Raw genomic sequence first — 12950 nt, forward strand, 5'->3', positions numbered from 1 at the left:
AAAGATACTTTGTTTCCTTTGCTTACTGACTAGAAAAAATAACAGGCAGGAGTTACTGGCAGCAGAATAGGAAAGTAGCAACATCAGAATTGTGATAATTAGGAGACCTACAATGGCACACACTGCCAATTAATCTTGATGATAAGAAATGTAGTTTACTTTAGTTACTAATAATTCCTCTTCCAGAAGACCTTGATAGTCATCAATGGTCAGTGCAATTTCTAATTTGGGTTCTGTTTCATTGGGCCATTATGGACACACCTTTTTACTTCACTCCGGAATTCTCATCTGGATACTACAGGGAATATTGTTTCTAGTTATTGAGTATAATCCACATATTTGGCTTATTTGTACATAAAACTTAACATATGTGTAAAGCATTTGGTGAATTCATGAAAAAATATGTGAAATATATTCAAAGACTCTCATACTGGTAGCTCATATGTGTGTTTCAGCATTCCAAGGAGTAGTCAATGTTTTTTTTTCCTTTATATTAAATTTTTTTCAGACTTATTTCTGCATCAGCTTCAATAAGTCAAAATATAACCTAAAAAGAAAAAAAAAGTAGTTTTCAAAGTGCATATCTTGTCGTTCAAATGTTCTGATGGTTATGAGGACTCTTGAAATCTCTTAACCTCACATTTATTTTCCACACTAGTTTGCTGCCACTCACAACCCAAGGTTAAAAGAGACCTGTTTACATCCAAGTTTCCATGTCCTCTTTTCTCATACACTCTTCAAATAGCTCCAGTTCTGCCTCATGTCAACTCAGCATCAAAATAGATTTTATAACATCATCTTTCATTCTTCCCTGTTGTTGATATCTCAGCAGCATTTGAGCTCACTGGCTACTTCCGCTTTCCCTTTTCTTTTCTTCCTATCATTTTCATTTCTTCTTTCAGAATTCCCTGTAGGCTTGTCTCTTAAATAGGGCCAGTTAGAATCAGAGTTTTGTAGGACCAGTAAGTCCTGGATGTAAATGCATAAGGCCCCCATTCTAAGCAGTGGACCCAGATATTGAAGAACCTGCTTGATATCTAATTGGGTATCTCATAAATATGTCAAATGTAACATGTCTGTAAATAAAGTATACCCTTCTTCGCTCATCCACACACCTTACACCCCCCCACACACACACTCCTTCATAGCCAGCTTTCCTCATATTCTGTGTCTCAGTAAATGTTATTTCTTGTCACCCGCTCCTTGAGTCAGAAAACAGGGAATTAGGCTAATCATCAGTCTCTTTTTTTATACCCTTTATCTGGTTATAAACTTAATTTCCAAATCCTCCTTGAATTTGCCTATTTCCAGTTCCCATTGTTGTAACCTGAGTTCAAATTACTTTCATCTCTTGACTGGGATGGGATTTCGGGGGCAGATCCTCACAGAGCTCCCTCCATTAATCTAAACACTGCATTTCCACCAAAGTGAACTTTTAAAAATAGACCTATCATGTCACTGCCTTACTTAAAACTCTATGTTTTTTTAATTTAATATAATTTAATTCTATCCTATAATTCTTAGGATAATGATCAAGTGTTTAATATATCTCATGACACCCTACAGAATATAATCCCTGCTACTTCTTCAGCTTTATTCTATACCATTCTCCTCCTAAGTGCCTTTAAAATTTTTAATTTATTTTAAAATTATTATTAAAGTATAATTATAATTATTATATATAATTAATAATAATAATAATTATTATTAAAGTATAGTTGATTTACAATATGTCAATTACTGCTGTACACCAAAATGACTCACTCAGTCATACACACACACACACACACACACACACACACACACACACATACATTCTTTTTCTTATATTATTTTCCATCATGGTCTATCCCAGGCGATTGGATATAGTTCCCTTTGCTATACAATAGGACATTGTTATTTATCCATTCTAATAGTTTGCATATACTAACCCCAAACAATGTACCAAGCTCCTTTCTATATCAGGACTTTGGCATGCTTCACTCCCTTCATCTTGAAAACTCTCTGCACCCATTGAACCCTGTCTTATCTCTCTTCACCCAGTAAGTAACTATATATCCTAAAAAGCTCAGTGAAAACGTCAGTTCCTCAGAAACCTTCCCTGACCATGCATGATCCTCTTGTTATAAAGTCTCCTTGGCCATCTGTTCTTTTCTGTTGTTGAATCTAGCACAGTTATTAAATAATAGCTTAATTAACTACTTGTTTGAAAATTTTCTCACCTGCTATAATATATGCTGCATAGGATAAATTACTATATTTATATTGCTCATTGCTGCACAACACCCAGATAGCACCTTGCCATGAAAGCAGTGTATATATTTAATGAATGATCAAATGAACAAGTAACAATTTAAATGACAACTGGTACTAGCAATTTCTAAAATCACTGGCACATAGTAAATAAATGTTTGTAAATAAGTAAATGTATATTAATTTTTAAAAATACTATTTTTCTTAAAGAATAATCCTGATAAATGTTGACCTTGGCCAGATTATTAACTATACATCTTATATCGAAATGATGTTTGTTACATTTTTTGTTTTGGCAAAGGGTTTGTTTTATCCTCTTAAAATCATACAATTTAGAGAAGAGGATATAGAATGGTTGAATGTCAACCATTCTGCACTATACTAAAGCTGATAGTTATCATTTTATATCTCGAAGTTTTTTCTTGTCAGAATCCATATATTTCAGATTTTTACAAAATGAGATAGAATAAAATTTTCTGCAACTTAAGTTTAACTGAGTTTGTCCTTTTATTATTCCAGAGTTGGTTTTTGTTGTTGTTGTTGTTGTTTTTGTTTGTTTGTTTGTTTGTTTGTTTTAATCTGTAGGGCCACGCCTATGGCATATGGAAGTTACTGGGCTAGGGGGCAAATTAGAGCTGCACATGTGGGCCTATGCCAAAGCCACATCAATGCTGGAACATAGCTGCATCTGCAGCCTAGGCTGTAGCTTGCGGCAATGCTGGATCCTTAACCTGCTGGGTGAGGCCAGGGATTGAATACTCATCCACATGGTTGCTATGTTGGGTTCTTAACCTGCTGAGCCACCGAAGGAACTCCCAGCGTTCTTCTTAATTAAAGTCCCAAAAGTTCTTTGATAAATTTGGTATCCTGTGCTAAATTGCAGCATTTCATTTAATTATGAATTTAGGCAATATACATACTAATACTGGTTATAACTGTGACGTCATTACTTACAGAAATGAATTAAAGCTTTTCATATACTATAGTTGCTGCAGACATCTCAAATATATTTTTAAGCAATCTCTCCTTTGAAAGTGTGGTAGTTACATTTTGTTACCTAATGTGCTAACAGACAAAAAATGCTGTATTACAAATTGATTCTTTTTTTTTTTTTTTTGCTTTTTAGAGCCACACCTGATACATGTGGAGGTTCCCAGGCTAAGGGTCTAATCGGACCTATAGCTGCTGGCCTATACCACGGCCACAGCAAGGCAGGATCCCAGCCACGTCTGTTGACCCACACCACAGCTCCCAGCAGCGCCGGATCCTTGACCAATGAGCAAGGCCAGGGATCAAACCCACAACCTCACGGTTCCTAGTCGGATTCATTTCCACTGCGCCACAATGGGAACTCCACAAATTTGATTCATTTAAAATATTGGTGATTGCATATTGGTTTCTTTGAAATCCTGTTTTTTGAAATGAATTTTAAAACATTTATTCTGGAAAGAGACCTTTATTAAATTTTGCCAGATTGCCAAGGATTTCATATGACAAAATAGTAAAGAAGTCCTGCATTATACTGTTTTTTAGTTGTATCATTCATTGTGTTTAGTGTTCATTCAGAAAAATTCTTTAGGGAGGAGACTCCAGACTTCAAAAGAAGAGTCAACATGAAAAAGAATGCCATAGGTCCTGCATTCAGATTCACTTGTAAAAACCTGGGTTTTTCAAATTGTTTTCTGAGTTCCTTGCTGTTAACATGCAGTGTGTTCTTTTCCAACCCTATCAAGTTCTGTACCCAAATTCTACTCATTTTAGGGTGAAACTGAAGTTGTGAAGCAGAACTGGGTCCCTGAACACTTGCTACTTCACTACTCTCTGCAGGGAAGTAATTCTTTTGGACTAAATTTTTCTCTTCCACTCTACGGAATAAATACATATTCGCTGCTCATGAGAAAAAAAATTAACCTCAGTCTCACTCTACCCTGGGCTGCACAAATCTGTGATTCTGAATGGAAGGAGGTTGTAAGACCCATTCTTATTTTGACACACTGAGGATGAAGGAGTTGGTTGAGGAATCTTTTCATGGTAGGTGAGGGACAATCACATACATCCAATTAAAATGAAGAAAATGAGAACACAGTCCCCTTTTCTTTTTAACTAGGGTTTGTTGCTGTTTGAACTAATTTTTTCATTTCTTATGGTCATTACTACCCCTCAGTAAGAGATAACATATTGAATTCTGTGAAAGCTATTGAAAATATAGAAGTTCCATTGTGGATCAGTGGTTAGGAAACCTGACTAGCATCCATGAAGATGCGGATTTGATACATGGCCTCACTCAGTGGGTTAAGGATCCGGCGTTGCCTTGAGCTGTGGTGTAGGTTGCAGATGTGGTACAGATCCCGTGTTGCTGTGGCTGATTGGACCCCTAGGCTGAAACCTCCATATGCCGTGGGTGTGGCCCTAAAAAGACAAAAAGACCAAAAAAAAAAAAAAAAAAGAAAAAAGAAAATATAGTTCTGCTCAGTATTTCCACCATGCTATACTGGGTTTAAACAAATTCGCAATTAACAATATATTTTAGTGAATTTTCTAGGTAACTATTGATTTTTTTTTGTAAATGTAGAAATTTTATATTATTTTATTGATAAATTTATAGCTAAATACATTACATCTTTCCTTATTTTCTTAAAGTGTGTTTGTGGATATGTATACACATACATACACATCCGCACACATATTTCTTAGCTGCTTCCAAAAATAATTTAATTGTGACCATAAATATTCCATTCTGTTAACCATGGTTCACTTTTCCTGACATTTTCAGATTACCAATAATGAGAACAAGTGTTGGTATCTGGAAGGACATTGGCTTTGAAGCAAGACAGCTGGGCTTGATTTCTGGCTCCTTTGTTCAACAGGCAGTTTTGTGACCATGGGCAATTTATTTTGCCACAGATCAGCTTACTCAACTGTAAAAGGAGGATGCTAATACTACCTAATTAATTGAATGAAATAGTAGCTGTGCATTGAGAGGTACATATCTGGTATCGAATAAATAGTAGTGATAGAATTATTGTGTTGTAAAATTCTGTATTCAGTACGACTGAATACTTTGTGCTTTTTCCTCTATGAAAGATCTGTTTGAGTGTTCTTTTGTCTATTTTTAGTGACCAGCACATCACTGCTGAAAGAGTATTTGTTGCACCTTGTAACCTTCCTTATTTTTGCCTTTTTTCTTCCTCTCTTTGTAATTTTAATTCATAATTTTTAGTTTTATGAGTAGCAGTTCTTTCACTTTACAGACAAGGTCAACTAGTGCACATGCTTTTTCTATTTGGTCAATGAACTAATAATGAATTATATTTTGAGGATGCGATTATTTTTTTTCTCACTGGTCCTATTGTCCTTTGGGTGTTTTTATGTTGTTCAGAGGCTTTTCTTTTTTCTTTTTTTTTTCTATTTGGTCTCTTTTGAGATGATGGCAGCTACCAGGAATAAACAAATGGCATCTGTGGCTACTTTCCTGTGTAATCGCCAATGTCACCTAAGCTCTGCAAGTCATATATCTACAGGGACCTCACTATTCTTGCTTTCCCTCTGTTCCTGGAGCTTTGGAACATTTGTCAGTCTCCTGAGTTCTGCAACCTACTGATCTTTTCCTCCTTATTAAGAGAGAAGCCCACAGTTCTTTAGTTTGCTCCCCAAGGAAGGTAGTTCTCCAGTCATATGAAACTGTCCTCTCCTAGGCAAAGATCAGTCATAGGGTGGGGTTGATGGAGGCAGGTTGGGTCCTGTGGAGTTGAGTACAACCTAAACTTTATGCTTGGTTGACTACATATTCTGACACCCCAGTCTTACTCCCACAGCTCAACCAGCCCATCACCATTAAATGTCCTCTTACTCATTTTCTCACAATTTTCCAAGAGTCTTACTGTCTTTCTAACATCATAGTTCCATCATCTCAAGTCCATCACGCAGATGGTGCTTCTGAGAGTTCCTGTTGTGGCTCAGTGGTAGCAAACCAGACTAGTATCCATGAGGATGCGGATTTGATACCTGGCCTTGCTCAGTGGGTTAAGGATCTGGTGTTGCTGTGAGCTGTGGTGTAGGTTACAGATGTGACTTGGATTCCACATTGCTGGGGCTGGGGCATACGCTGGCAGCTACATCTCTGATTCTACCCCTAGTCTGGCAACTTCCATAAAGAGGGTGCAGACCCAAATAGACAAAGCAAAACAAAACAAAAAAACCACAACGGTGCTTCTGGAACAGGTTCAAATTTCTTTCCCATGGGGAAAGAATATTTTGGAACAGGAAGTTCATCAAACATTCTCAAATAGAAGTTTTCCTTCCCTTCCCCTCACAACCTCAAACAAATACAAAATAAAATTCTAATATACCTTCAGCACTGGCTGAGTTAAACATGCTGTTATAAAAATAAGTTTGAGAAGTTCCCTTTGTGACTCAGTAGAAATGAACCCAACTAGTATCCATGAGGATGCAGGTTGTATCCCTGTCCTTGCTTAGTGGATTAAGATTCCGGCATTGCTGTGAGATGTGGTGTAGGTCACAGATATAGTTTGGGATCTGGCATTGATGTGGCTGTGGTGCAGGCCGGCAGCTACAGCTCTGATTCGACCCCTAGCCTGGGAACTTCCATATGCTATGGGTGTAGCCCTAAAAAGCAAAAAAAAAAAAAAAAAAAAAAAAAAAGTTTGATAAATCTGGATGTTTTCAACATTTCGGTATTTTGAAGGAAGATTTAAAAACTAATTTTCATCCCATTTGAAGCTTTCACTACATTTTTCCTTTTACCCTGTTTTTAAATCTTTCTTCAAAATATCGAAATGGATTTGCTTTAAAAAGAGTATGATAAATCTACCTTCAATGTTCAAATGGCCCATAATGTGAAAGTATGCTTCAGTACACAGAACAGCATTTAGTCATATGAATAGATTTGATTGGAATCACATTCTGCAGTGTAATAGGAATTTACGTGTGGTGCAATGTAGCAAGGTAAATTCCTAAATGTTCTAAAATTGGGTTGTGATGATGGTTATACAAGTATAAATATAATAAATTTTTTTTAATGTTAAAAAATTCTTCACTTAAGGGATCAAACTGTAAAGCAGACTTAAATAGCTACTAGTTTGAAGCATTATGATGTTGTTTTGTCATTATTCACTGTTAGGGTTCATTTTGTGCCTCTGTGTGAGAGTTTTTGTTTGTGGGTTTTTTTTCACTATTATTTAAGCTATTTATTCATTAATGTTTCACAGTGTCTTTCAGCAAACATTTATTCCATTCCAAATCTGGAACAAAAAAGTTCTGTTAGGTTCTGTGGAGCAGCAGAAATCAATAAGGTATGAATTTGCACTATCTCCTAGTCTACTAGGGCAAAGAGATAAACAGGCAACTAATTCACACAGAGTGAAAGGAAATGAGAGCTGTGGCATGTATGCAGAGAGACAGTGTCAAATTGGGTATGGAGAAGAATATGTTTATATGTCATAAGTAGATTCTTAAAAAGGAAATGGGATTTAAGATTGTTGGACCTGGCATTCAATTAAAAGCCTGTGAATAATATGGGTAATTATTAGAGATTTATTTATTTTTTGTATTCAAGCATGCTGAATGAAAAAATAGTAAAAATTGTGACAGGTGAAAAGTTCAAATGTCCATGTCACATTTGCTTTTTCTTTGGGGAGCAATATAAAGTCAAGTCAGAGAATAGGGAGGTAGCTTTATCAGAAGAGTTCTAGGAATCACTAACATCTGAGTTAAAAGCAAATGATTACTTCAAATATATACAGTTTTCATCCCAGTGACTATGTTTAAATCTTAAGAAATCTAGCCAACAGAAACATGAAATTTCACATTGCTAGACACAGATAAGCATTCCACACTTGCCCTTTTTTGCCTCTGTGTTTGCCTTCCATTTTGGACAAAACTGATTAGCTAAATCTGAAAGCGGGTTTTTTTTGTTTTTTGTTTTTTGTTTTTTTTTTTTTTTGGAGAATAATTCTAACAGATTTTGAATGGCTTAGGAAAAGATACTTATTTTATTATAGCGCTTGCTTTCCTGTAAGAAGTTCAGCATGTTTTATGGGCTTATCATGGACATATTTAGAAATCAAACAGAGAAAAGGTTTTAACAAAGCCATGTTTCCTGGTGTTTGTCTAAAGCTCCCATGCAACTATTAGTTCAGCCACCAAAGCTGGTGCCCTATCTTGATGGTGGAACTTTAATGAATGCCCTTATCCCCTTTTCTTAGTGTTAGGTATGAGCAGTATATTCATTGTCTTCTTACTAAAAAACATATGCACTAAGTAGTAAGTCAAGTGGCTAAATCTAGAAAAGAAAATGTGACGATCAAGCCATTCCTCAACATTCTCTCTTCCTTTCCTCAGTACTGAAAAATTTTAGCATATTATATTTATTTCTGTGTAACTTTTATAAATCTACATACTATTTTGGAGGCAGAGTTATCTTTGTATTCCTTGCAATAGATAATATGGTCCTTGCATATAAAAGACTCTTGGTAACTATTAGACTGAGCTACATAAATTGTTCTTTGTCTAGAGTCAGAAATGATCAAACACTAGTAATATCAAATGGCTCAATTTAAGTTTGAGTGAATGAATTATTCTTAGAACTCACAGTCTATGGGTTTTTATCACACAACCTAGAGTTTTCACTGAATAATACACCTTACTGAGTCTTGTCACTCTAGAACGTTGTTCTGCAAACTCTTTTGATCACATACCCCCATTAATAAAACATATTTGAAGTTACATACATATACAAATATGTATTCTTATTATAACTTATATACTTACTTTTTATTACCTTACTAAGGTATGCTTGGAATTGTGTGCATCATCTACCAATTCTCTGGTATATACATGCTCCAATTTTGGAAAATGCCATTCACAGTTTAGCTTTCTGATTGTCTCAGAGAAAGAAAGGTATATTGTAAGTGATCTTCAAAGCTAATAATTTCTGAATAATTTCACCCCAAAATATAACTTCTATGTAAAGAGTTAATGATGAATTCAACAGTGGGGAAAGGGATATTACTCATATATAGACACATTAAGGGAGACCTCATACATCAAAACAGATTCCTCCTTTTGCAAATCTATTTTAAGTCAATTAAATATAGCCAATTTTTATCCCAGGTCATGTTTTCAATTTATAGCTATTCAATCTTACATAAGTTGTAGTATATTCTACATAGGATTTATGATTTATATGGTTTATACTGTTTAATACTTTAACTTGCCTTTTTTCCTCCTTAAAAATTCTAATAACATGTATTGTTATTAGAGACAACCAGTCGTAATCATACACTGTTTTCGTTGGGGAATCTAAGGAAGGAACAGAGGCTGGAATTAGATGATCTGCTAAGTTTGATTCTAAGATTTGGTGCTTCTTGGTTTAGGAGAAGGCTTTTAGGAGTTCCAAGTCATCTTTGACTATTCAAGAAATAACCATATAATCAAATGATTTTTCTCTATTTTTTAAAAACTATAATAGAAGAAGGTTGCTGGAGCACAGTTAGAGAAACTGACACTCCATTTGTTCTCTTAGCTATATGGCTCCTTTATTCAGTGTGAAGATTGATATCACTCACCTGTTATTGAACTTGATTCTCTAATCTTGGCAAGCGTTATTCTCCATTAGGCTCAGTGGGTGATGTCATCACTGTCCATATGATTAAATGACATTTAGTAATATGGATTTCCCAAGTTGTGTAATATCTTCCTACTGTGTCATCACCATACCCACGTTTTAGCCAGAACACAGGCAAATTTGGCTCTTACAGTGAAGGGTTCAGATAGATAAATACAAGAAGGGAAGGTTTTAATTTGGCACTGACACTGTTTAACATTCATAAAAATTGTTTTACTGCCCAGATGTTGGAAATTTATTAATTATCATATTGGCTCTTAGGCCTGGTTCTTGTAAGAACTGTAGTAGAGGCCAGACGCTAAATAATCTTTTGTCATTCTGCTGAATAAAGGATTGTTTGTGCTCTCCAGTTGATGAATTATCTCTGTGCCTTGTCGTTATAAAAAGAAACTCATTTTGTTCACTGGTCTGGCAGGAGATGAGAAGGCCCTAGAGAGAGCACAGAGGATTTTTCCTTTCACAAATCATGTGTAGGATATGCACTTTGGGTCTTGTTTGGAAATGAATGTGAAAAGAACCCAGGACAAAACATAAAACTTTCATTGTTAGCAATACTTGATATATGATAGATCATTAGAAATTTACAGGATTAAACATCTGTTTTTATCCATAATAAATTACATTAAACCTAGAAATCAACTCTAGAATAGACTAATGTACTTGTGTGTGTGCTTTGTGAGTAAACGGAAAACTTAAAATTCGAATGAAGCGGAGATAGTACCAATAATTGTATGTTATTGTACTAGTTTATAACAGAGATTTATGGAAACATTGGACATCAGCATATCATTGTGTACTGAAGAGAAAAAAAAACTAAGTTATTCCTAAAAATCACTATATTTCCACTAAATAATATGGGTAAATACCTGTAGTTGGATAAATTGTTTTGCTGTTTTTTTTTTTTTAAAACAAGTAAACTTTATTTTTTAGAGCAGTTTTAGGTTCACAGTAATGTTGAACACAAAGTACAGAGTTCCCACATAACCCTTGTTCCCACACATACAAAGCCTCACCCATTATTAGTATTCCACACTGCATGGTACATTTGTTATTATAGAGAAACCTTCACTGATACATCATCAGTCCAAGTCCATAGTTTGGATTAAGATTCATGCTTGGTGTTATGCATCCTATGGCTTTGAACAAATGTGTAATGGACATGTATCCACCTTTGTGGTATCATGCAGAATAAACTCTCTGTGCTCTGCTTATACATCACTTCCTTTCCACCCTCAACCATAGGCAACCACTGATCTTTTATTTTCTTCATAGTCTTGCCTTTTCCTTATTATTGAAACCACACAATATGTTGCCTTTTAAGATTGGATTCTTTCACTTATTAATATGCATTTAAGTTTCCTATGGAGGAAACTCCTTTTAAGGCTAGATAGCTCATTTCTCCTGATAGGGGTGGACCACAGTTTATTTTTCTATTCACCTAATTGTTTTCATGTTTTGACAAGTATAAATATAGCTTCTATAAACATCCATATACAAGTTTTTGTGTGGACGTAAGGTTTCAGTTTTGGAGGGTAAATACCAAGAAGCACAATCGTGGATCATATGTGAAGAGTATGTTTAGTTTTATAAGAAACTGCCAACTGTCTTGCAAAGGGGCTGTACTATTTGCATTCCTACTAGCAATGAATGAGAGTTCCTGTTGCTCTGCATCCTCACTAGCATTTGGTGTTGTCAGTGTTTTCTAGACAACCTATATCCACTTTTATCTTTTCAAGTAACCAGCTTTTGGTTTTGTTGATTTTCTCTACCAATTTTCTATTTATAGTTTCTTCAATTTTAGCTCTATTTTTATTATTTCTTTTCTTATGCTTATTTGGATTTAATTTGCTCTTTTTTTTTTCTAGGTCTTAAGGGGAAAGCTTAGATTATTGATTTTTAGATTTTCTTCTTTTTAAATATATGTATTCAATGCTATAAATTTCCCTCCAAGCACTGCTTTTACTGAATTTGACAAATTTTTATAAATTGTATTTTCATATTCATTTAGTTTAAAATATTTAAAATTTTTTCTTAAGGTTTTTTTTCCTCTGGCCCATGTTTTATCTAGAAATGCATTGTTTAGTTTCCAAGTATTTTGGATTTTTCAGCTACCTTTCTGTTTTTGATTTATAATTTAGTTTCATTGTAGTCTGAAGGCAGAAATTGTATGGTTTCTATTTTTCTAATGTATGAAGGTGTGTTTTATGGCACAGGATGTCATCTGTCTTGGTGAATGTGCTGTGTGATCATGAGAAAAATGTGTACTGTGTTGTTATAGAAAGAACTAGTCTGTATATGCCAAGTATACCTAATTAAGTGATGATGCTGTTGAGTACAACTCTGTCCTTATTGATTATCTGCTTTTTGGATCTGTCCATTTCTGACAGAGGAGTGTAATAGTCTGCAACTATAATAGTGCCTTTATTTGTCCTTATAGTTCTATCAGTTTTGGCCTTGCTCATTTTGATGCTGTTGTTAAGCACCTACACATTAAGAATTGTATACCTTCTTGAAATATTTCTGTCATCATTTTGGATGACCCCTTTTTAATTCCTTATCATTTTTTTCTTGCTCTTCCACTGTGAGCTTAACTGAAGTAATGAGGAGGGAATGCAGGAGGTAGAATAACAGATTTATAGAGGCCTTCATTGGAGAAAGAAGGAACAAACTCATCTCATCAATCTCACTTATTCCTCAACCAAATGCAGTTATGAATTCTGCACACATAGCTCATTTATGGAATTACTTGTTCCAAATACAGTTAACTAATTTTTAGTTCTTATCTATTTGTTCTCTCAACTGAATTTGACACACACACAGGGAGACTTCTATACTACCCCCTTATTTTGAAATATTATTTTTCTTTGCTTTCTGTGATACTGCCACCTCCTAACTTTTCTATTTTTCTCTCTTAACCTGTAAACTGTGGTTATCTGTATGACATTATTATAAAGCCTCTTCTCCTCTCCCTTTGTGTTCTTTCCTGGACAATTGTGTCCATGTCTGTGGCTTACATTTCAACTTTTATAATTATTAATCCCACATGTACACC

General features: G+C 34.9%; 1 protein-coding gene across 7 annotated transcripts in view; it reads left to right on the forward strand.

Moving 5' to 3' along the window:
- NLGN1 (neuroligin 1) overlaps window positions 1-12950 on the forward strand; it is an 876196-nt gene that overhangs the window by 96909 nt on the left and 766337 nt on the right. The gene's annotated exons all lie outside the window — the stretch shown is intronic.

Source organism: Sus scrofa, chromosome 13, assembly GCF_000003025.6.
Source record: "Sus scrofa isolate TJ Tabasco breed Duroc chromosome 13, Sscrofa11.1, whole genome shotgun sequence".
NCBI classification, from domain to species: Eukaryota; Metazoa; Chordata; class Mammalia; order Artiodactyla; family Suidae; genus Sus; species Sus scrofa.